The following is a 27,099-nucleotide window of genomic DNA, read 5'->3' on the forward strand; positions in this document are numbered from 1 at the left end:
AAAATATTCCAGAGAAAATAGACGTTAAGCGTAATATATCATGTTGCAAATTATTTATTGTCCCCGCCAGACGAAGTCCGGAACGGGGACTTTAATTAGATTGTGCTCCGTCTGTCCGTGCGTGCATGCGTGAGTCTGTCCAGATCCGTTTCTCTGACAAGACTGGACCGATTTGATTCTCATAGAAGCGAAAGGTAACTTAATGTTGATAAATAGTGATACCTAATTACGTTCGATCAGGACGCGTATAGCGTCTTTGTCACCGTGATAAACAGATGTCGCGTACAATTTGGCAGAGTCGTAAGTCATTGTAATATTTTTTATCATTTCACTGCACTTCTTAACAGTCGTTTAAACAAAAATGTAGTTAATCTTCGTGTATAATTCTACTGAAGAAAATCAACCAATTTGATGTCACGTAAAGAAACTAATCTAAGTGAATATTACACGAATCTCGCATGTTTAGAAAGAAAATTGTAGCAAATCATCGAAACCTGAACCGAAAAGATCACAGGTTAGTTCCTATACGCGTTACATTTAATTGCTGTTTGACGTGCGCGTTACTTGTACATAAACATCTCTGATAATTTTAGTGATGTGAACTATTACTGTGTAACAACCTGTTTCATATTCATGTTGGCATATGCAAACCGCTCACCTTTTCAACACCATTCTGCAAGCAATCAATAATCACCAAATATAAACAGATTCGACACAGGACGAGTATGATCAGTGTAAGTGAGTAGTACGCTTCGTCAGAAACCAATTCTGTACGCGGACTGCCATGTCGAGAACCAACGAGTGAGTGAGGAATATCGTGATGAATGTAGCCTTGGGTAATTTGTTGTGCTGTGTTTTTTTTTAGTAAAACGTCAGAGAGGCGTGATTATTTACCGCCTGGGGAGATCGGAGGAATCTAAGGGGAGTCACTTAAAAATTGAAATTACAAGGAGGCTGCTTAAAATTTGGAGAGAAGGAAGGGGGCTAGTCAATTTTTTGGTACAAAATAAATTGAAACATCTCTCAGATCGCACCATTTCACACATCAATTTCTTAAAATTTTCGATTCGAGAGTGGGACACCCCCTCAAGTGCTCTTCCCCTTTTGGGCGTTCTAACACTTTTACTTAGTAAAAACAAACTGAAGCCTCTCAGATTGCACCAGACTGCATCATCCTGCACACATCAATTTCTCAAAATTGTCCGTGTAAGAGATGGGACACCCCTCTGACACTTCCCCCCTCAGCCTCTGGCGTGTTCTCCACCTGAACGTTCAAATTCTGCCCTGTCAGATATCCTAGTGAAAAACCCTGTCATGATAGCCATCCAAATTAAACAATATACTATATGGTTGGATACTGGTTATACTATATTTTGTTGTCAATTTGAATTTCATTTCGCTAGTTTCACCTTTTTCAACCGTCATGAGATAACCGATGATAATCAAATAGCAGCGTAGATTAGGAAAAGTCTTACTATTGCTGTATTTTTGTAAATTTTACAAACACATGTATTGATATTTATCTTTTCTAGGGGGTAGTCAAAATTTTTGTGTTAGAGAGGGGGTTACTCAAATTCATTATGATTGGCAGGGGGGTTACGCGGAATTTCAGGGTTTCCGATTAAATTCCTGCGACCCCTAAGGCCGTAAATAATTACGTTCCCTTATTGTCAGTTCAATTTCATTGTACTTGTTACTAGTTGGTAAACTTATTTGCAAAGATGATATAAGATTAGTCATGCTTCAATATCCTTTGTGATGGGCAATTTGACCTGCTTTTTCAACTGACTCATTGCGTATAATCCTGCTTAACAGGTACTGCATAGACTGCGAGGTCAAATAACTGTACGTGTTCCATATATACGCCCAAACAAAGCTTTGAAATAGTATTTGTGTATAACATATTTTACAAAAACAAGATTCTGTAGCATATAAAAGTGTTTTGAGAGAGAGAGAGAGAGAGAGAGAGAGAGAGAGAGAGAGAGAGAGAGAGAGAGGGGGGGGTAATTTGACATGAGAGTGAATCTTTTGAATGTATAGAGTGTATAGAATTACACTTAGAAGGCCTGGAAACAGCAACGACACTCTAAAACTTTAAACACTTTGTGTATGAAGTTTCGTCAAAAGATTCCTCACGTGACTGTACCTCCATGGTTACCTACTGAATTTCGACATGGATTGGACACCATAGTTACTATCAAGTGTGTATAACCTTCTATCTATGTTATAGGCCTACACAAATTTGAAACTTTTAGTTTGGAAGGGGAGGCCACATTTTTGAAAGGGGTATCATAGGGAGGATCATATTTCAGAATGGGGCATCAGGGGGAGGGTCACATTTTACATGATAGACCACCGCCAATTTCTTCCGGCAAACCAGTCATAATAACTGAAGGCTCCCTTCTTTCTAAATTCTCTATGGCGATGTCGTCGAGGCGTAAAAGACAAAAGAAACCACAGGGGTACAAAGCATTATCAATCATGGTAGGAGTGTAAAAAAAAATGATCATGAACATTGTCAAAATCAATAAAATAAAATAAACCCGTGCACAAAGAACCCCCCTCCTTTCAACAGGGGACTGCCTCCTTTACCCTGTGTTCAGGAGGTAGACTTAATGTGAATACGCCAGCAGTCCGGTGTTGTGGCGTATCGATCCCGCTTGGGTCTGGAGTTCCCGTACCCCGTGGCGAGGTCCCCTTTCCTGACCGCGATCTATACTCCACTGCATTCACAGCAAGGGCGTGTAAATGCAGCATTGGCCCATGCCCATGAAACTAGCCCACAATAGGTGAAAGGTATCCGTGACTTTTGTTTTTATCATCTTTTTCCCTGACAGTGAGCTAAAAACGAAACAACTTTTGTCTTTAAACAATAGAGGGCGGGAGCCCTACACCGTTCCTTCATGAAGTCCAACGCTTCCTGCCTACATGTCGATATATTTTCCACAGGCGCTCCTTAGCTGGGTAGTCTGCTAAGTAGATCGATTTTCGGTTCGATCTGTTGGTCCCGTAGTCGATATGCCCGCCACTGCAACCTAAATACTCACTGAAGTGAGTATTTAAAATGCAGTGGCGGGCATATCGACTACGGGATCAACAGATCGATCTGAAAATCGATCTACTTAGCAGACTACCCAGCTAAGGAGCGCCTGTGATATTTTCCTCCAGTGAGCGACAGTGTGCGTTTCCCCTATGACCATATGAATATCATGTAAGCTTAAATATGAACAGGGATATCAGGGATTTTATATTGGTTCTTGAATTTCTGTTTTTGTGTAAACTACTGTATTTTACGCTCTCATATACATGTAAATCTGCGTACTGCAAGTTATATGTAATTTACGTGTTAATCTGTACACGATAAAGGGTCTAAAAGAAATTTTGCAATAGATCTACACGTATTTCAATCGCATCTACACGGACCCACTACCTTATGAGCTGCTGGTCCCGCTCGAATCCTAAATTATGATCAGTATGTATGCCAAATTCACGCAGTTGTAGCAGAAACCCTCAGAAATATGGTCAATATAGTTACACTGCAGCAGCATTTCGCAGTAACTTGATGCACAGTCCCCTGTGGTCTATTCCTCTCTACGTCTATGCACCCCATAGACGTGTGTACATATGCCTGAGAAGAATTATGAGCTGCCAACGAGGTATTTGGTCAGGACGGTAAGCCCCCCGCGTCGGTGATCGGCAGAACAAATTAATGAAGGGGATTAGGGAGGGCAATTAACAGATATAGACTGTTTTCTTTGAAATACTATACACAGGCACACACTGGACACAAGTTAGGCTTGTATAATGAAATAAAAGTTTAATACAAGACATTTATTGATCATATTCATAACTTCTAGACGAATATTGCTCGCAAGACCCTGTTGTCTGCGCTAGACTTGCTCCAAGTGTGTGGCCATATAAATATCAAAACAGAATAAATTGAAGGAATGAACCTCAGCAGACTGAAAGGCTAGGTGGTAGGCCGGTGCACACTCACCTGTGGTCTTTTCCCGGGGTCTTTTCCGCTCTGATTCAATGCGCCTCACAGACGTGTGTACATATGCCTCGGGCATATGTACACACGTCTATGGGGTGCATAGACTCAGAGCGGAATAGACCACAGGTGACTGTGGCTGGTGGTTAGATCGTTGAGTGAACGCCTTGCTTGGCCGGACAGTAACTGCTTTGGCGAAACAAGCCAAGCGACTGGGGCCAGTCTAGTAGTAGGTAAAATGTCCAGCCTAAGGTACTGGGTCTTCGCGACAACTGAGCGAAAAGCAGAAGTGCAACGGAAGTGAGAGCGCCGCCACTGTTTGGAGTGTGGTCACTTGTTTCTAGGAAAAGAGGTGCCAACCCAATCATTATGCATTATCGTGTCTCACACTGTGTTACAAAGAAGAAAGCAACTCCGTTCAAATACTTACAAAGGCGTTGATGGACTCTTCAAAGAATTCACAAATGTATGCCGACCTATCGAAGTTCATGTACTTTTTTATCACCTAAAACTCAGAGGACTACAGGCTGCCGTCTGTTCCTGTGTACGTACACTTCGAAAACTTCGCAGTTCGGAAGCTACAGTCATGGTTGAGATGAGTAAGTTTTCAGCACAGGCACCGCCGTAGTTGACAACGCTTTTACATTGTAGTGTATACTACACTAAAAGCGCCGTCAACTTCGGCGGTGCCTGTGGTCAAGAAGTCGTTTGAATGTTTTTTGTCAAATCATGATCGGCAAGGCAGTGAAACTGGATCTCCCGCTTGGAGTTAGCTCTGCGTGGCCTGGGCTGTGTGTTGCCGGCGTTATATGGCCTTTTAATAGCCTAGCTTGGAGTATGCCAACAAAACTTACATTCAACAGTATGTACGGTTAATAAGTTTCTAACGTATACTAAGCTGTCCTTGCCACCAGTTCAGTTCTGTTGGTCACTGGACCAGTCACAGTGACTGTGGTCCAGCCATTGTGTGTCAGCTCAGCTGCTCAGGAAATCTTCATTGAACTGAAGCAAAAGGTGCTTGTGTGCACACACACACACACACACACACACACACACACACACACACACACATATATATATATATATATATATATATATATTTACATGGAGAGAGAGAGAGAGAGAGAGAGAGAGAGAGAGAGAGAGAGAGTTAAGATAGACCCTTATAGTACATGAAGATAGTTCCTTTTCACGTAGAAACTGAAAGCTGTAGCAGAAAACTATTTTAATCGCTCCTTCCATTTAAATCGCTGTATCAGCCCTTCTTAATTGTTGCCTGGTGAAACTATTGCTCTTAATATGTGCAAAGTCGGAAAATACACTTTCTCTAATGCTTCACCCGTCTTCATAGGGACATCCGGGAATCTCAGCTAGAGTCTGATGCCATTTACTTATTAACATAAATCATGTAGCCTGACATCACAGAATGTTCAACCAATTGAGTGCTTAGCAATGTCTGCATGATGACCCTGTAACGGCTGTATGCAGAGGTCAAACTGCAGCTACTATATGATTTATGCTAATTAGTCAACTTATTTATTCACTTAGCCTGTGTAGAATATATTGTCTGTATAAAAGTTCAATTTGTTGGTAGTTGTAGTTTGTTCATTTCTGGAATGGCACTGCAATCAATGGCAAGCTGTGCAACAGGGCAAGGGTCAGCCAGGTATAAATTATGCAAATTTAATGCTTTCAATATTCAATAATCTTCTTAAAGGCCCACCAGCTGTATCTTTTAGCATTAATTTTGTAATTTTACTTCTAAACTAATACAAGTTTGTGGGAATGTACTCATTGAGGAGTGTTTATACAAGTATAATAAACTGCCCACTGGGACTGCATGTACAATTTTGAACAAGATAAATAATAAATGTGTGCTGAAACGTAAAATGGCGCCCCCATACAAGTTAGCGAAAACACTGTATGTGCATGGTGCATATATGAATTGGAATCTTCACAGAAATGCATTGTGCTAAATGTTTTCCACTGGGACACTATATGCTTTGTTTTCTTTGTAATATTACCAGTTTCGAAAAATGGCGGGAAATCGAAATAACGGAACATAAAATTTACTTGTCCAATTTTTCAGTAGTAAATGACTACATCCTTTAAATTGGTAGAATTTAAAGAAAACCACAGGAAATAGAAAGCCATTATCAGGTCATCAAATTTCAAAAGTTACAGCTAGTAGGGCTTTAATAAAATGACTTGGGTTTGGCAAAATATTGGCTATGTCTATATGTGCCATTATTAGTCTGTTCTTGATGATTGTGCATTTGACATCTTTTGTGTTGTTAGTAACACCACCAAATTAAATGAAGACCATTGTTGATTCTGTTGTGTGCATGTATTTTATTGTAGACCTTTTGGTTGAAGCTTTGTTGTAGTGACCTTGTTCTTGAACTCATTATTCCAGTGATGAATACGTGGTGGTTCACAGAATAGTGATAAATGTTACTTAAATTGTATTTCAGTAGCACTGTTTTATTCTGATGAACTAGCTATTGCTTTTAAGGCTTTTAACTGCAAGTCATCTGATTCCAATATTATATTCAGTAGAAGTATTATTTTGTAGAATTCTTCCCAGCAGTCCCCGTTTCCTGTTATCAAATTCAGATTCAATTGGATGGAGACTAGAAACTCTGAAAGTATGTATATAGCTTAATTGACAGTGGTGTCAGGAAAAGAAAGAGTTAGCTTTAGGAGAGTTTTTGCTGGACTTTGTTGACATCACATCTTGTAAGTTTAACTGCTTCTTGCCCATACAACAGCCTGGGGAGGATATAAACTTCCCTTATCGATTCCTTTTCCTCCTTCTTCTTCCTTTGAATTTCATTTTCCGCTTGAAAGTGTGCTGACTTCCCACTACCGCTTACATGGTGCCTCACTTCAGCTAAGCATTTTGATCTTGAGACGAGAGTCTCCTTTGAACACTCAGAACTTTCTTTCCTTGGCTTTCGAATTTAGACAGCATAATTGGCTGCAAATAGAAAAAAAATATCAAAAGTTTCATTTTCTGCACATCCATTTAAGTCCTTTTGGGTGAGTTATATTACACTAATATAGCGGTACCGTGATAAACCAGCAAAAACCATCATTGTCCCCCAAGTCAAATCCAACAGTAAATACTCATGGGTGAATTTATTTTTCAAGACAAGAAAAAAGTATACTCACTTGACCACCTGTTTTGAATTTTATTACACCACTTGACTCGACCTCCAGCTTCTTCTTGACTATAGTTGTGGCAAGTTGTTCAAACATAGGCAAAGTGTGAATATTGGCTGAAGTCTGCAGTAGTGTTTCAGCGGCTTGAATGGGGGTTACTTCAGGTTTACCAATCTCTTCAGTTATTTGTATTTGTTGAGGACTGGGATTACCATCGAAGGGGCATGGTGAGGCATAATCATGTTCCTTGGCGATACTTTTGAAGGCACATTTATTTGTGTGAGAGCTAAGGTGTTGCAGTGGCACAACTTCTGAACAACCAACATTTGCAAAGTCACACACAATATTTAGAGACAGCAACATATTTGACAACACTACTGGGACACTGACAACATTATCGGGCATAATACGCAGACGACAGACAGGACATGTAGTTGATTCTTTGAACCACTTGCATAAACAAGCACAACGAAAAACATGGGGCCCGCTACACTGACGTTGAACTGGCTCGTCAACAACATCTCGGCATATTGAACATTCAAAGTCTTGATTTGCAGAGGAAAAGCATGACCTTGACAAGTTTAACCCTTTCACCACCATGGTTTGTCCCAAATCCATTGTTTTCTATGGTAAAGTTGGACCTGTACACAGGGAACTGGGGGTGAAAGGGTTAATGCTTCCACTTTAGCTTCTTGCCAGCTTTCTGCTGTACAGCAAGGATAAGGACTTCTGATTGTTTGTGTTCATTGGTCTTCATCAGTTTTTTAGCTACTATAGACTATACCGGTAGTCTAAAAAAGCTATTGGGATGGGTATCGGTCCGGCGTCAGTCTGTATGTATGTATGTATGTATGTATGTATATATATGTGAGGCATCTGTCCACTCAAATATCTTGAGAACCACAGTACTTACTGATTTGGTATTTGTTGTGTAGATTAAAAATATGATCATGAGGGACTATTTTTTATAATTTTTTGATAGTTGTAGAAAATATGCAAATTTGTGCCAAAAAGGTGTTTTTTGAAAAAAATCTTCTTCATAACCGCTGTCAGACAGCTTTGTTATTTGGTATACAGGTCCCTAGGGATAACCCAACGTAGATTCGTTAGATTTGTTCACATAGTGAAATATGCAAATTTGTATTTTTAAAGAATTTTTTTGTCATTTTTGGTCAAAAAGTTATTTCATCAAAAGCGCTTGTCTGACAGCTTTGATATTTGGTATACAGGTTTGTAGTGATGAACTGAAGTTGATGTATCAAAATTTTGATGAAATCTGCGATTTTGTAATTGTAATTGTGTGTAATTTTTGCCATTTTAAATCAAAAAATCACTCTCTCAAAAACTGCTTATCTGATAGCTTTGATATTTGGTACATAGGTTTGTAGGAGTTACCTTATTTATGATGAATCAAAACAATGATGAAATTTGCAATTTTGTATTTTTTGGGCAATTTTTGCCGTTTTTATAGGCATAGATGGCAGTTTTCTACGCTGGCTATTGATGAATGTCTGTGTTTACCGGTATAGGGGGAGGGTTCTGTAAGAATAACCCATACTGAAACAGTTCTCCTGCCATAAGAATACACTGTATTGCCAAAGGACCTCTGCTTTCACTTTATCAGGTATTATGCTATGTATGTCCCCTGTACCATCTATAGTAGCTTCAGGGACATTGGCCCTATGTTTTGGTTTTTGTTATCAGAGGTCTTCCCCGGTTTTTTGCTGCCTTAAGTTTTCGCCCACTTTTACAAAAGAGTCTCACTCACACTACATTTGCCAACTCTCGGATGTTTTTTCCATGTAGTCGATTGTACCCCATGATTGTATTGTTTACCTGTTTCCTTTGCCTTTATAATTGATGTTGTAATCCGCTTACAGTTGTTACAGAAATGGGTTGGGTGAACGTTCGCCAGGGTCATCTGTTGAAATGTCTATCTCAAAACATTCACCCAACAATTGTCCGAAATCCGCGCACAGAAACTTCTTCTCTGCAAATTCTGACTGCAAATTCGATATCTATTTTGCAAAATGCTGTTGTGAAACTTGAGAGATTTTTCACCGGACATCTTTGTGACTGCAACACCGCAATAAACTTGCAGAAGACAGCGTAGTTTGCTCAAATTTGGCGCCAGTGTACACGTAAACAATACAGTAACCATGGGCACGGTCAACTTCACGGGTCATCGAAGCATCGAACCACACAACACACGCCGTTCAATTAAAAAAAACCCAAAGCAAGGAAAAATAACCCAGACAAAATCATTACACTCAAAACACAAAATATTCGACTAAGAACACGTAAAAATCGGTTTGATTAAAATATAATTCGATTTTCGATGTTATCTGGGCTGGTAAATTACATTTCACAAAGACGTGATTCCATGCTGTTCGCTCGCCATTGTTTACAATAGCGATCGCACACGTACCTGCGTTATGATCCAAATGTCTTCCAAAGCACGCAGTAAGATCCATATAAACTCCAAAATATTACAGTTTATGCGATAAAAATACATATTCTTCAGGTAAGAACTCACAATAATATTGAAAACGGCTATATTCAGCGACGTTTTTACGGATATAACCATGCTTACGCATACGGCGTACTTGTAAATCTCATTAAGTCTCACCATATCTTGCTTTGTTATTTATTTCCTCCAATTAAATATGGGCGTGGCGCTTTAACAATCTTGGCAAATTAATGTTGTACCTATAGTGACCTTGTTTTTGTAGGAGATTAAATTACAGGAGGTTGGTATTTATGGAATTGCTCTAAAGATATGTTTTTGGTGCACTTGAAATGTAATGGTATAATACCACAAAGGTTGAAGATGTTAGTGCGTTGACTGAGGTCTGGCTGTGCAAAACATTCACCTCCAGCCCTGTCGCAAGAATGGTGTCCTGCTCCTTAAATCTGAATGTGCTGGCATTGTTCCCCCACATCTTCATTTGTATGGATCTGTCATGCTGGTCGTTTAGGATTATGCGTCGCTTTTTAGTCGCCACGGACACCGTCCGGGGGGACTTATAGGTTTGGTCATGTCCGTGCGTGCGTGCGTGCGTGCGTGCGTGCGTGCGTCCGTGCGTGCGTCCGTCCGTCCGTCCGTCCGTTCACGCAGATATCTCTGAGATGCCTGGAGCGATTTCATTCAAACTTGGTACAAGGATTACTTCATATGTCATACAGATGCACGTCAATTTGTTTTGTGATACGATCCAATATGGCCGCCAGGCGGCCATTTTATTACGATTTTTTCATGTACAGAGCCATAACTCAGGCATGTTCCAACCGATTTTATTCAAAGTTGGTACAAGGACATTGACCAATGTCATAGATATGCACGTCAATTTGTTTTGTGATACGATCCAATATGGCCGCCAGGCGGCCATTTTATTACGATTTTTCCATGTACAGAGCCATAACTCAGGCATGTTTCGACCGATTTTATTCAGAGTTGGTACAAGGACATTGACCAATGTCATAGATATGCACGTCAATTTGTTTTGTGATACGATCCAATATGGCCGCCAGGCGGCCATTTTATTACGATTTTTTCATGTACAGAGCCATTACTCAGGCATGTTTCGACCGATTTTATTCAGAGTTGGTACAAGGACATTGACCAATGTCATAGATATGCACGTCAATTTGTTTTGTGATACGATCCAATATGGCCGCCAGGCGGCCATTTTATTACGATTTTTTCATGTACAGAGCCATTACTCAGGCACGTTTCAACCGATTTTATTCAAAGTTGGTACAAGCTTATTGACAAATGTCATAGCTGTGCACGGCAATTTGTTTTGTGATACGATCCAAAATGGCCGTTGTGCGGCCATTTTATTACGATTTTTTCATGTACAGAGCCATAACTCAGGCATATCTCAACTGATTTTATTCAAAGTTGGTACAAGGACATTGACCTATGTCATACATATGCACGTCAATCTGTTTTGTGATACGATCCAATATGGCCGCCAGGCGGCCATTTTATTACGATTTTTTCATGTACAGAGCCATTTCTCAGGCATATCCGCATGTTTCGACCAATTTTATTCAAAGTTGGTACAAGGACATCGACCAATGTCATAGCTATGCACATCAATTTGTTTTGTGATGCGATCCAATATGGCCACTGTGCGACCATTTTGTTACGATTTTTTTCATGTCCTGAACCATAACTCAGACATGTATCAAGCGAATTCATTCAAAAGTATTTTTTATCACAGACCTAATGAAGAGGACTCTATCCTCTCTGAGGACCTGTAATCAAAATACCCATTAACAAGTGGGGACTGTGTCATCAACGATGACTTGTTGACATTGTTAGTGGTTTGGATTTCGCCTATCTGCCGTTGGTTAAAGAAGGGAATTAAGAAATTTTATTAGGAGGTGAAAAAATTGTTTTTTGATGATAGCGAGACATACTAATCATAAAAGCTGTGTCATCAGCGTTTGTCAAGATTGTCTGAAGAAAGGTTTTATAAAGGCAGCTAGACAAGCAGTAAAATAACTGTCTAGTGATTGCACGTTAGATATGAAAGGTCAAGGTCATGATTGGTGGTGAGTCTTATAATTCACATGATCATGGAGCTGAAATCAACACTCTTCCTAACCAGTTGTGGACTTGCCAACTGCATTTGCAATTGACTATTTTCATGACCCTTTTCATACTGGTATTTCCATTGGTATTAATCCAGTAGTTTTGTTAATTCACCCTCTGAATGAAATGTGATGTCCTCTTGCTCAAAAATTATCAAAAAAATACACAAAGATTCATGAAAATTAATAAAATTTTGGCAGGAAAAATTTACTCAAAGGGTTAAAAACTCCACAACAGGAGTTGCATTCTCTACATTCTGTAGTTTTACACATATATCTCATTTTTCAAACAAAACTTTTTGTGCATGTGAACTTGGCCAAGCGGTTATGATGGTGGACTTCCATGTTACAGCAGATCCAGGTTCAAAACCCATCAAAGTACAAGTTGATTTTACACATTCCTGTCACAAAAATGTTCATTTCAGACAACATGCCAACAGAAGTACAAGGATGGACAGTCATGAAAATGGGACTATTGGATTTATGCACTTTCAATGTATTACAGTGACAGAATTTATATTTTGGGGACTATGTCATTGACAATGGCTTGTTTTAATGATTTTATTTTCAAACCAAAGTTGGTTAGTGTAACAAGTATGCATGATGCCATTAATTTGCATGCTAAATACATGATGGCCAAAATTCTGTTGTTGTAATCTTTATTTTCTCTTTCACATGATTAGTTTTTGAAAATGGCAAGACATCTAAAATGATGTTAAAATATTTGAATTTACAGCCACTTTTGACACTATGACTACGTTATACATTTCTTCAGTCTTTATTGCATCTTATTCAAAGAAAAATACTGGAAAACTGAGAATATTTTGAGATCGGTTTGTTACACATTTGCAGCTATTGGGACTTTAAAGGCGGAGCCTCCCTTTAAAAGGGCGCGAAGCTATGGCTGCATTCATTGTGTAAGTGAACACGAAACATGCAACATGCGGGCAAACGCTCCAGAAAATGCCACTTTTTAGTTTTTTCCAGCCTCAAAAAAGCAGACAGACTGCTGATTGAACTCTGTGGTTATATTCAAATTCTAACACGAGAGAAATTTCAGCTTTCAAATTTCAGCTATTCTCTTCTGATCTACCACTTTTGGGGCTTCATTTTGAAGCTCTTGATAACAGAAAAGTTTTCACAATTTTAGTTTTTCAAAAATTGAAAATTTAACTTTTCCCCATAAAATTAACACAGGGACAGTGGCCATTTTGTATTTCAAAAATCAGGAAATCTTAGGTAATTTGTTTCTCTAGTACCAACTTTTGCATGGTGACCCCTGATCGTATTCTTGCTTTGGTAAGAGAATGGTCGACAGTTTCATTGCATTCAGTGCTCAGTAGCACCACCTCCAACCCCACATCCACTGTGACTAGAAAGGCAGTAAAAACATTACCACATTCAACTCAAAGAAATAAAATGCTGCCCACAACTGTAAAACAGAATTCTTCAACAAATAAATATGATTAGCTTGATTTAATTATACTGGTATATTACACAGATATTGTGACAGTAAAATGCAATTATCTTAAATCATAGACTTTCCCGTATCCTGTCAGTAAAATTATGTGCACATCTTTTCTACTGCAAAAACTCTCAAGTACATTTCCTTTCTTCATTTCAACACAATGCTATATTCATCAGGACATGTACTCTACACTGCATCATTGATATTATTTATTGATTGTTCGGTCATGGTCACCAACTGAAACACAAATTTGCAGGTGAAGAGCATGAACATATAAGAGTATATGGACCGTGATATAAGTGATTATTTTTAGCTACTATAGACTATAGTCTATAGAAGCTATTGGGATGGGTATCCGTCCGGCGTCCGGCGTCAGTCTGTATGTATGTATGTATGTATGTATGTATGTCCGTTTGTGAGGCGTCCGTCCACTCAAATATTTTGAGAACCACTGTACTTACTGATTTGATATTTGTTGGGTAGATGAAAAATATGATTTTGAGAAACTGTTTTTTTTAATTTTTTGATATTGTTGAAAATAGGCAAATTAATGCCAAAAAAGGTGTTTTTGGTAAAAAATCTTCTGCTTCATAACCGCTGGTCAGACAGCTTTGTTATTTGGTATACAGGTCCCTAGGGATAACCCAACTTAGATTTGTTCAAATTGTGATGAAATATGCAAATGTATATTTTTAAGGAATTTTTTTGTCATTTTTGGTCAAAATTTGACTTACATTGTATGTTATTCTTTTACTGTGTAAACCCTATCAATTCACCCAGAAAAAATAATTAATATGATTTTAAATAATTGAATTAATTAGGAAATCATCAAAGCCAAAATAATTTTAGTTTAGAATTATCAGAAAGTTCAACTTTTTTTGACAGTTCACAGTGAAATGCTTACCATCTTGGAGGATTAAAACGTGTAAAGGCAACTTTCCTGAATCCCAACTTTGACATCTTCTGAACCGTCATTTATTGTGCCCTGTATGTTATTTAAAAGAAATTGCTCAAAATAGTCAATAGAGATAGAGATAGAGAAAGTTCTAATTTCCATTTATGGTTGACTTGGTAAGGATAAAATAAAATTACTTTTTGAGGAAAAAAATAGAGTGGTCAGTTAACAGAGTGGTCAAAGTGATAGGGTTTTTATGGTAAAGCTGGGCTGTAAGATTCCTTGCATGTGCTATTTATAGCAATTATGCAATCTGTGTAAACAGTGCAATGAAAGTTACATGATTCCTTATAATGCTTTTGATGACCTTGAACTTCTTAAGTTTCAAACATTTGTCTCTTCAGTGTGCTTTCTCTGAGTATGTACAGTCTCAACTTATTCAACAGAACTCACTTACAATGTTAATCAAAGATATCCACCTTCTTCATCAGTACATGTGTCACAAAAGGTTATTCTCTACATAACACAGCAGAGCTCTGTCAACTGTTGAGTCGCTTGTTCTTTCAAAACCGCTGGTCAGACAGCTAATATTTGGTTTACAAGTCCCTAGGATGACCTAAGTGAGATAATTTCATACAGTCAGGAAATACTTAATTTTGTATCCATGTCTATAGTAGCTTCAGGGACATTGGCCCTATGTTTTATCAGTGAAAACACATGAGGGTTTCAGCTGATTATTTGTGTTTACAAGTGACAAGCAGGCTATACCTTTATGAATATGGCAATCTAGATCAGTTCTTGGTAAACCCTGAGGGTGGTCTGATTAATATTACAGGTTTACCCTCAATAAGGGACTGGTCAGTTTCTTCAGCCTGGGGGGGGGGGGGGGGGGGGGGGCGGTGGATTCACGGGGAGTCACCCTGTTTTTGACTTTGGTGATAGGGGGGTCACCATGTTTTTGAAATGCCCAATAGGGGGGGTCAGTGTGTTTTTGAATTTAGAAACAGGCTCATCATTGCCTAAAATGCTAGTGTCAGCCACAAATTTCATCATTCAGTTGTATTTTTCGGTCGCGCCCTTAGGGCGCGTAACTTGAATAATAATCAGTCATATTTTCAGCACGCCCAACTTTAACATATCAAGCATACATACATCAGAGATATCTGTATGTTCAATATTTTTCAGCGTGCTCTTCAAGCTCATTACTTTAATATATCAGACATTTTACAGCATGCCCTTCAGGTGCATGACTTTAATATACAAGGCATATATATCAGAGATATCAGGATGTTTCATATTTTTCGGCGCGCCCTTCGGGCGCCATACTTTAATAAATCAGAGATATCTTGATGTTTGCTAAGTGAAAGTGTACCATTATGAAATCTGCATTTCATATGAAAAGGATGACAAATTCCTGATACTTTTCTGTTCTCTCTATGAGAATTCAGTATGAGAAAGCAACATGCACAAATATTTCACAATATATATTTGATACAGTGACTTATTTTAGAGATAGAAAAAAAGACAAGATATCTTTCCTTCTCATTGATGCAATTATTTTCCTTTGTGTCACAGGTTTTCTGTAGAAAGATGCTTTTTTATGAACAAAATAACAGTTAAAAAGGCAGTTTTTGTCATTATTAGCTGTGCTTTTATGGTTTCAATGTTACAAGAGAAGGTACTCTCAGACACTGTACACATCAGATTTGGCTAAAAAGCTCTCTATGGCTCCTCAGGAGATTTAATTGGATGGTTGGCAAGTCTTAACACCCATCAAAGTTTTTGATTCACTGCTTTTTCCTCTTTGATTTTAATGATTGACATCCATTTCTGTACAACTGTTCAGGACATCTGGTTAAGCATAGAAAGTGTGAAATACATTCACAGCTCATTCAAATACAGCTCATTCTAAATGTACTGTATTCAAACTTTAAGATTGACACTTTGAAATTCCTATCTTACAACTGACATGTCAACAATTTCATTAAAACATAGAATGACTATTTAAAATATAAATATATGTAAAATGTAAAATATATATATATATATATATATATATATATATATATATATATATATATATATATATATATATATATATATATATATATATATATATATATATATATAATATATATATATATATATATATATATATATAATATATATATATGGTAGGAGGCATCATGGGCCAGTGGCTAGAGCAGTGGACTCACGATCAAAGGATGGTGAGTTCGAGCCCCAGCATGGCTGTGGTGTTGTGTCCTTGGGCAAGGCACTTTATTCCTCATTGCTTCTCCCCACCCAGGAGTGATGGGTACCTGGTAGGACAGAGGTTGTTATGTGTGCGTTTAGCTCTGCTGCGCTTATTGGCTGCACATGTGAGCTGTTGTCTGCTCCCCAGGGAGTTGAGTGGTATCATAATAGGTCCAGTGACCAGGGGTAATAATAATTGTAAAGCGCCTTGATCACATCTACTTGTGGATATGTGCGCTATATAAGAACCAAATATTATTATTATTATTATTATTATTATTATTATATATATACTATATATATATATATATTATATATATATATATATAATATATATATATATATATATATATATATATATATATATATATATATATATATATATATATATGTCCACCTTTTGTTTTACCTATGTCGGCGCCGGGGGGGGGGGGGTCACCCTGTTTTTGAAATTTGGAATAGGGGGGGTCACCCTGTTTTCAAAATTTGGAATAGGGGGGGTCAGCCACTTTTTGACGTCGGCAAATAATCCACCGCCCCCCCCCCCCCCAGGCCGAAGAAAACTGACCAGTCCCTTAAATTGTTGCTACAATATGATTTGTTCCAATGAGAGTTTGTTTGAGCAGAGATATCAAACATTGTGTCTTTAGTCATAGTGTTGGGTCAGGGGTCACAATGTACCAGAGTGCCAATTGCTCAGTCTATTCTTTTCTGAACATAATTTTCTATCTATCCTAGTAAGTCTAAAGTAGAACTTTTTACAAGTGTTATAGAAGCCGCTAAGAATGTATTAGCATGTTTTAACTGAAGAGTGTGTTGCTCAACCTTTTTGCAGTGTAGCCTAATTTCCATTGTCAAATTGACTCTGAGTCTAACAATAACACCGGCAGTTGAATGTTGCTTGACATCTTATTGCCTGTTGTTTCTTGCCCATTGTCCAATGCTGAATTTACACATCTTGTTCTTATGTGGCATGGCCCTGCCTGTTTCCATATAAATGCGCATTAATTCCATACGGCAATTTGCCAGAACATGTCATGTGATAAGAAAATAAAGGCCTAGTGCCTACTGGCTAAAATAAATTACTTCAGAGAGAGTGCCCCAGCACTGTCTATATCGTAAGAGACTTTGAAAAGTGTCCAGTCACATAATCGTATGTTTAGCTTGTCAAAACACTGTCTCTGTGCATTACAATGCAATGTTATTTTTTATATTTGAATTTTTGTCCAGACCAGAATCCACTTGGCAATAATTAAACAAAGCAGTTTACACATGTACAGGCTGAATTGACATGCTGAAAACTGAACTGTATCTCAACATGCTCTCAGAAGTATAGAAATATAAAGTAGAGTTGACTTTTGAAATGATATATATTAATGAAAAAAATCAGAGGTTACATGATACTGTTCCTTTAAGTAAAAGTAGTGATGCTCTGTACATATTCATGGTTTATCTTCATAATGGGCAATAGAAAATGTTACTTTAGTTTTGTGTTCACTTACAGTTTTACACACATATCTCTGTTTCTTTACAGCTACATTGATCAGAATGAACCAAGACAATAACTGCCTATTCATAGAGACTTGACTTTTTGAACAAGCATCAACGGGTGAGGTTTACAATGGTTGTTTTAGTTCATTTATAGGTCAGAGCACATCCTTTAACCGTCATTTTGAATTAAATAGAATATTTTTTGGCTAGGATATCAAGACTTGAATGAGTCAAATATCTTTCAATGTGCTGAATGTACATTGAGTATACACTGTACTGAGAATATTCAAGCCAATATGTAGGTTATCCACTTTTAAATAAGCATCTGAAGAAGATTGATTGACAGGAACTAAAAGATTTATGATTTTTGGTCTCTGTCTGTTCTGTTACATCACATCCAGGGTAAGGAAGAACTTGATATCTGTTACCATGGAGAAGATTTGAAAAACACACAAGAAAGAAGGGCGATCTGGCACTCAAGTCAAACAGAGATGAATCAAGCTACTTAGGGTACATTTTGTAACTCATGCAAGCAGTCAGAAACAATTCAAGTGATAAAACCACCATTAAATCATCAGCCATGAGGCAACACTTGGACCTGTTCAACTCCTGTGAGGACCCAGTACTACATATTTCACTATCTATGTATAGTGCCCAGATGTAGAGGCAACACTTGGACCTGTTCAGCTCCTGTGAGGACTACATATTTCACTATCTACCGGTATGTGGTGCCCTGATGTAGAGACCAGGACCTGTTTCTGTGCCTATTAGTACACTAGTATATTTCACCACCTGTGTGGTGACCACATGTAGAGACAACACCAGGACCTGTTACAACATTTCACCACCTGTTTAGTGACCAGATGTAGAGACAACACCAGGACCGTTTCACTTCCTATTAAAGCCCCAATAGCTGTGAACTTTATGCATTATTTTCATGATTTTATTTTCAAACCACAGTTGGTTTGTGTAACTGTGCTAACTGAAGGACATGGATAGAGGTATCACTGCTCGCTGATTTGGACCATGCCTACACTTTGTAACAGGTTAAATAATAAACGGGTGCCGCACTCATAAAAAGAACAAAAATGCAGTATTTTCTGTACATACATATCTTGACCATAAAAGAAACAAGCATTACATACACATGACAAACAATCCATGCTATCAAACTTGAAGGCACAACACATGATGGCCAACATTTTCTAGTTGTATATGTGTTGTCACATGATTAGTTTTTGAAAATGGTGGGAAATCTAAACTGATGTTAAAGCAATTTATATTTACATGCTACTTTAGACGATTTTAGATGTTACACTTTTTCAGTCTTAAATCAGCCTTATTCAAAGCAAACTCTTGGAAAATGGGGGATATTTTTACATTCGGTTTATTCACCACATTGGGGCTTTAAGTCTAATATTTCACAAGCTTTGTAGTGACCAGATGTAGAGACAACACCAGGACCATTTCACTTTCTGTGAGGACTCAATTAAGTCCAATATTTCACTGGCTGTGTGTAGTGACCAGATGTAGAGACAACACCAGGACCGTTTCACTTTCTGTGAGGACTCAAGTAAGTCCAATATTTCACTGGCTGTGTAGTGACCAGATGTAGAGACAACACCAGGACCGTTTCAGTTCCTGTGAGGACCCATTTAAGTCTAATATTTCACTGGCTGTGTAGTGACCACATGTCAAGGCAATACCATGAATTGTTTTAATTCTTATTAAGACTCTGGTAAAACATTTCACCAGCTGCTTAATTACCAGGTGTCCTGAAATTATTATTGATTATGCAGAGAATCGCGGATCTATTGATTTTTGCATAGGTTAGTGGAGTGGAAATTATTGCTCTGGCTTACGAGAATGATTCGTTCAGGTAATGCACATTTGAAATCATTATCCCATAGGTAAACAGAAAGCAGTTTTCCTGTATTTTATCCTTCTACAATAATCATGTATAACTCAGCAGAATATGATAGGTTTAGATAAACTACATTGTCATTACAGATCTTGAGCAGATTAGTTTTATTCATCTTCCTTCTTCAGTTTATCAAGCATTTACTGTGAAGATCACAGAATGTTTACGACAATGTGAACAAATCTATATTTCTGGAAAAAATATTATGCCGGACTCTAACCTAAAAGAAAACAGAAAAGGCTCTGATAATTTCACGACACCTGGTGAAATGTTTTACCAGAGTCTTAATAAGAATTGAAACAATTCCTGGTATTGCCTTGATCACAGAATGTATAGACCCACTGTCACGTTGACCTAATCAAGCCGTGCGGACAAAATCGTATGACAATTCAAGTTGAGGTTGATCGGAAACAAGATTAGCTGTTGAGTCATATTTTTCCTTCCTACATTGATTCAATTTAATATTCGTTAGCTGTATACTTTCTCCATTATTTCTGTTGTGTCTGTTGCATTACATTCTGATGCAAAATTATTTCAAAACGCCAAGTTGTCTAATTGCAGGGATCTGATGATTTTTAGTTTTTGTCCTTTTTTGATAGTTCTTGTGCTGCTCTTCTCATACATGTGCTCCATATTGTGAACCCACGCTCAGTAATGGCATTTACAGCCCCACTGATTATGACATATAACCTTTGACCTTACAGACCAGAAAACACATTTTCGATGGTTTTCCACTTTCAATGAAAAGATTTGAAAAGTTAAAATTTTGTATCTCTTTTTCAATAACATGAAAGATTCTTTTTGGTTACAGGTTTGGACTAAATCCATAACATATTTTCTCATGAGCAGGGTCAGTCATTCCATTACATTACAGGGGTGGGAAGCATACAAAATAATGCCATTTAAATTAAAAATAGATTGTTTTGAACACCACAGGCAATGACACCTTCTTGTACTTCACAACGTAGAATGTCCTGTTCATTTAGAAAATGACACACATGATGACATCACAAACATAACAGTTGCCATAGTAACCTGCAGTGTCAGAATTCTCATCGTGTAAAAACACTAGGATTGCTATATACATGTGTACATTTATTGCATCATCACATTATTAACATCACTTTTTGAGAAATATTTGCTGTATACAGAATATTTACATCATTATGTAGCTAGTTACATGAAAATACAACTGCAAGAGTATACAATGCAAATTTACATTATTTTACTCTTCAGGACAAAATACATGTCTACCGGTATATGGCTGTCTGACAAAAGGAATGATATCCTTATTTAGCTCCCTCCATCTGGCTAAACTTACACCACCAGGTGGCAACAAAGAGGGTTTCATCTGTGGTGATGGAGGCCATGTTACATTTTGTTTGACGAGATTCACAGGGATTTCATCATCAGTAACAATCTTTCTAACATACACAGCACCAGGATCATTCTTGGTGAATCTAAAATGATGGTGATAATGAATTCCCTTTATAGATTTGAGAAATGTAGAAAAAAAGTATCCCATTGAAACCATTGAAAACAAGTCATCGTTGATGACACAGTCCCCACTTGTTAATGGGTAGTACTTTGATTACAGGTCCTCAGAGAGGATAGAGTCCTCTTCATTAGGTCTGTGATAAATACTTTTGAATAAATTCGCTTGATATATGTCTGAGCTGTAGTTCAGGACATGAAAAAATCGTAATAAAATGGCCACATGGCGGCCTTATTGGATCGTATCACAGAACAAATCTATGTGCATATGTATGACAGACATCCAGCTCTATGGGTTTGCTCAGAATTAGATATATGCATAATTAATGAGGTACAGTATGAAGCATCATAAGGTCTCCCATCATACCATATATGAAGGGTGTACCACTTGTGGTTACTGAGTTATGGACAAACATGTATATTTGAGGTCAAAGGTCATCGAGGTCATGTGACATTTTGTCAAAAAAATTGTATTGCTAAGTTATCCCTATATACCAAATATAAGACCTCTAGCTCTATTGACTCGCTCAAAATTAGATATGCACATAATTAATGAGGTACAGTATAAAACATCATAAGGTCTCCCATCATACCATACATGAAGGGTGTAGCACTTGTGGTTACTGAGTTATGGACAAATATGTATATTTGAGGTCAAAGGTCACCAAGGTCACGTGACATTTTTGAAAAAAAAAGTATTGCTAAGTTATCCCTATATACCAAAAATCAGACCTCTAGCTCTATTGGCTCGTTCAAAATTAGATATGTGCATAATTAATGAGGTACAATATGTGGCGTCATTAGCTGTCTCATCATACCATATATGAAGGGTGTAGCACTTGTGGTTACTGAGTTATGGACAAATATATATATTTGAGGTCAAAGGTCACCAAGGTCACGTGACATTTTGTCAAAATATCTGAGATATCTGCATGAACGGATGGACTCACAGATAGACTCACGGACGGACATGACCCAATCTATAAGCCCCTGGACTTCATCCGTGGGGACTAAAAACTGTGTCACTGCATCCTTTTTGCAATATGAATACGATGAGAAACTAAATTTTTATTTTTTTTGGCCTAATACATGGGAGTCTATGGACTGCCTTATACATGGGAGTCTATGGACTGCCTTATGCATGGGAGTCTATGGACTGCCTTATACCGTACATGGGAGTCTATGGACTGCCTTATACATGGGAGTCTATGGAGACTGCCTTATACATGGGAGTCTATGGAGGTGAAAACTAAAAAGTCCTCTGACACGACCAAAATTGATCGCATTGTGAAACAAATCGACGTGCATCTGTATGGGGTAGGGAACTATCCTTGTGCAAAGTTTGAAAGAAATTGACCTGGGCATGTCTGAGATATCTGCGTGAACGGACGGACGGACGCACGGACGCACGCACGGACATGACCAAACCTATAAGTCCCCCCCGGACGGTGTCCGTGGGGACTAATTACATGCAGAATTCTGACTGCCATAACACTTCACTTTGTTCACACAATGTCTGCCGACTGTGAAACTATGTCAACATCGCTTCTATGATACACTTGTCGTATCTTACGGAAGCAAGCATAACTGCAAGCAGCAATGCTTGGGCCAAAGCAATCTTAAGTGGGAAAAAGAAGGCAAATCATTGTCATCAGAGAGGGCAAAGGTCATCTCAGTTACATGTCTTTTTTGCAACAAAAACTTTGTTCCTATTGTACTTCTGTCAACCAAAAATCACATCACTAGGTTCATTGGCTAGCTCAAATTTAGATATGTGCACAATTAATGAGGTACAGGATGTGGCACTATGAGGTCTACCATCACACCAAAAATTAAGATAATAGCCCTTTTGGCTACTGATTAAAGGGGAAGTTCACCAAGGATGATTTTTACATATGTGCTAGCTTTGTGGTCACTTACCCTGGAAAAGCTATTTTCATCATTTATAACTTGTACGATTTTTACAAAAACCGATAGAAATAGTACATGAAGTTGCCTATGTAATTTGAATCATGGGAAAAAAGCCCCAAACTTGGAGCTTGCATAATGTGATATGGAAGGCACCATTTTCCCATGGGTATGGCATTGTCCACTCACCCATGCTTAAACTAGGCTATGCGTATTTACATAACTTTTGTTTATACTGAGTATCCTTGCATAAACGATGAATCACTCATAATAAACTGTCCACTGTCAGATTTTGTGTTGCTGTTTACTACTGTGTTACTGTGAGTGGACAATGTGGGGGCCATACCCATCCGAAGATGGTCCCTTCCATATCACATGATGCAAGCTCCAAGTTTGGGGCTTTTTTCCCATGATTCAAATTACATGGGCAACTTCCTGTACTATTTTTATCATTTTTGTAAAAAATTGGGCGAGTTATAAATGGTGAAAATAGCTTTTCTGGGGTAAATGACCACAGAGCTACAATATGTAAAAATCATCCTTGGTGAACTTCCCCTTTAAGAGGCAAATAAGTATAATAATCGCAATCATACCAATCCATAATCCAATAACACTAGGTCAAAATTTGTAAGACAATAGTTGTAAACATAGACACAAAACAGCACAGAACAGACAGTAAATAGACGGTACAAACAAAGTCAAATTCATGAAAGAAAGATATATGGACCTCTGGCCAAAAGACCAAGAAGTGATGTCAGGTGTTTCGAAAATAGTAAGCGCATCCTGCCCCACATGTGGCACCCGCCATATATCAATCTGTAAGTCAGATAGGTAGTGGTCACTAACTAAGGCCCAATGTCACCGATGCCATCAGTGATCATTTGTCGAAGAGAGATATTGTATTTATCTACCAGCTTGCGATACCTGCCAAAAAAGCGTTTGAATGTAGAGACAAGTCTTGCTCTGGTGTAACCTTGATTTAACAGTTTGAAAGAGAGATGGCCATGTCTCTCTACAAAATCACCATATGAACTGCATGCTCTTGCATATCGTATAAGCTGGGAAATGTATACCCCATAAGCAGGTGAGAGTGGAATATTACTGATGAGGTGTGGAAAATTAATTATACTAAAGTTGAAATCATCTCTCTTGTCATATAGCCTAGTAGAAAGGTGACCATTGGAGTCAAATTCAAGTAAAATGTCCAGATATGAAGCAGAAGAGGCCGTTTCTGTAGTTTCTTTAATCTCCAATTCTGGAGGATAAATCATAGCGAGATATTTACTGAATTCAGAGTTATTCATGAAATAACATCGTCTATGTATCTAAATGTTAGGTTGAAAGTACGAGCTACAGAGACCTTTTTCTGCTTGATAAGGTTCTGGATAAATTCTGCCTCGTATGAGAACAGAAATAAGTCGGCAAGTAAGGGAGCACAGTTAGTGCCCATGGGAATTCCTATACACTGTTGGAAAATGTGTCCTCCAAATTCAACAAATATGTTGTCAATGAGGAAATCAAGCATACTGATAATGTCTTTCTCGGTATAAAACACTTTAGCATTAGTTGTATTTTTAACAAAATATGTAGAATTATACCCTAATACCACATATTTGTAACGGCGTGAACCGTTTTTGTAGAAAAATGCTTGGTTGATGATGTTTTTCAAGCGTTCTTTCAATTTATCATGTGGTATTGTGGTATACAATGTGGAAAAATCGAAAGTTTTAATAGATGTTATTTTTGAAACAGATCTTGATTTCAAATTTTCCAAGAGTTCCTTCGAATTTTTTAATATCCACATTTGATTTATACCACTCCGAGAAAAGACAACATCACAGTATGATTGAAGTCCCCGTTTAACAGTACAAAGAACAGAAGTCAGTATCTTCGATAACTCTGTTGTTGAACATTTTGAAGATCCTGCGATAAACCTAGCTTTGTAAGGTGTTTTGTGGAGCTTTGGTATCCAGTATAAGCTAGGCAACTTATTATGGTCATCCTTTGTTGTAATATTAAAATTATCCATGAATGACTTATGGTTTGCCAAAATTTCAGATTTGTTGAACATTGATTGTCTGTAAGTGGAGTTGGTTGAGGTCTTAGTTACACCAAGTTCGTCTATAAGACATTCAAAATAATACTTCTTACAGACAAATACAATGTTATTGGCAGCTTTATCAGCAGGGACGACAACATATTTGTCATGGATATCATTCAAACACTTAACAGCATCAGGATCTTTAAATACAGAATAGGGTCTTCTGCAAACATGTGATCTTAGTCGACCAATACGGCCACGCACTATTTTCCTCACAGATTTGACCCATTCTGACAGTGTGTCCAACTCTACATCCTCCCTTTTAGCCCATTTCCTGGCATAATCTTCAACTGAGTCCATAATGATCTTAAAATTATGGTTCCAGTTGATCCTGCGAGGTTCTCTGAACTTGGGTCCACAAGATAATATCTTACGAAGGTGGTGATGTTCAACCAAGTTCAGATCACCAGTGATGACATGGCCAACTGGAGTATATTTGAAGGGAGATGTAGAGCAGTCACAGGATGCTGGTGTTTGAAGGAATTCATCAATTTTTAAGTGCCGCAATGCCTTATTGTAATTGAATATTTTATTGGAGATTGTCTTGGTGTATTGATATGACAGAATAGGTACAGACTGGTTCTTAAAGTATACAGGTATAGTTGATGTAACCTTTTTGTTGTGTAGTATATTGCTGATATTAATGGCATCAATTCCTTTGTTAGTAAATGGAAGATGTATGAAATGACGATGATCATCAGTCATAGGTTCAGCACGAACAGGCTTGTATAGTCTGTATAGTGCAATGTCAGCAATAATACTAACCAGTCTGTACGGTTGTTTGTTCGGATCTGTCAAAGACAATCCCAATGCATAGACATGCAACCTTCTCAAGTCCTTGATGGAAAGAGCAAATAATGAAGTACGAATGTGATGGAGACCTAAAGGCTTCTGCAATAAAAGAAGCAGTTCATGAAATTTGTCATGGCAATTGGATGTAGCTGATGTATCCAATTTAGGCCGATGGTAACGCCTATGTCCATGACTACGTCTTCTACGGACAGAAGACTCAAATAGGCCCATCACATTCACTTCTGAACAACCAGGACTTGAGAGATTGCCTATATCTTTGATGTTGTCATTACAACCATAAGGCATTGCGGTACCTAACTGTCTAATCCAGTGGTATTCTCTCTGTCTACGGAATGGTGAACTAAGTGTGGGGCTGTTGGTTGGATGGTATATTTTTTCAAGAATACGGACACGCATAGACAAAGTGGAGTGATCGTCCTGGTTAAAATGCTTATAAAGTTGCACATCCAAAGATCGATTCACTCCACTGCGATGTCCGTTCATTCTAGATCGTAAGCTGTTTCCTGTTTCACCAACATAAATGAGCCCGCACAATGAACACTCAATTCCATAGATTACGTTTTTTGTTGTGCAATTCAGAGGTTCCAGACATTTGGTAGAATAGGTCTTACCTGTCAAACTACTACTGAACTGTTCTGTAGTGATGAGCATACTACAGGTTTTGCAGTTTTTAATACCACACTTTGTGATAGAACCTGTATAATCACAAGCTGGAGATGACTTTAAACAGTCCGTCAGTAGCAATTTCATGGTTTAATTGTCTGGTAGCTTTCTCCATTTCTGTGATAAAAATTGCCCTCTGATTGCACGTATGATGTCTTAGTAACATCCCGAAGGATAATCCGAGGGACACACGGATTTTGAGCTACTGTGCCCCGTGTAGCTGGTCGGGACCTTGTTAACCCTGGCGACGTCCCAGCCGGTATGAATATATCTCTTATACAGTCCTTCATTATCATGTACAAGTACCAGGTGGATGATGCCCTCGGGG

At 38.1% G+C, this 27,099-nt stretch overlaps 1 long non-coding RNA gene across 1 annotated transcript; it reads left to right on the forward strand.

Moving 5' to 3' along the window:
• The first annotated feature begins 4,314 nt into the window (after window positions 1–4,314).
• Window positions 4,315–21,690, forward strand: LOC139122428 (uncharacterized). The gene is made up of 3 exons (XR_011549459.1): window positions 4,315–4,593; window positions 17,915–17,989; window positions 18,273–21,690. It is a non-coding gene; the product is annotated as an uncharacterized lncRNA (long non-coding RNA).
• The last annotated feature ends 5,409 nt before the right edge of the window (window positions 21,691–27,099 follow it).

This window comes from Ptychodera flava, chromosome 22 (genome assembly GCF_041260155.1).
Source record: "Ptychodera flava strain L36383 chromosome 22, AS_Pfla_20210202, whole genome shotgun sequence".
NCBI classification, from domain to species: Eukaryota; Metazoa; Hemichordata; class Enteropneusta; family Ptychoderidae; genus Ptychodera; species Ptychodera flava.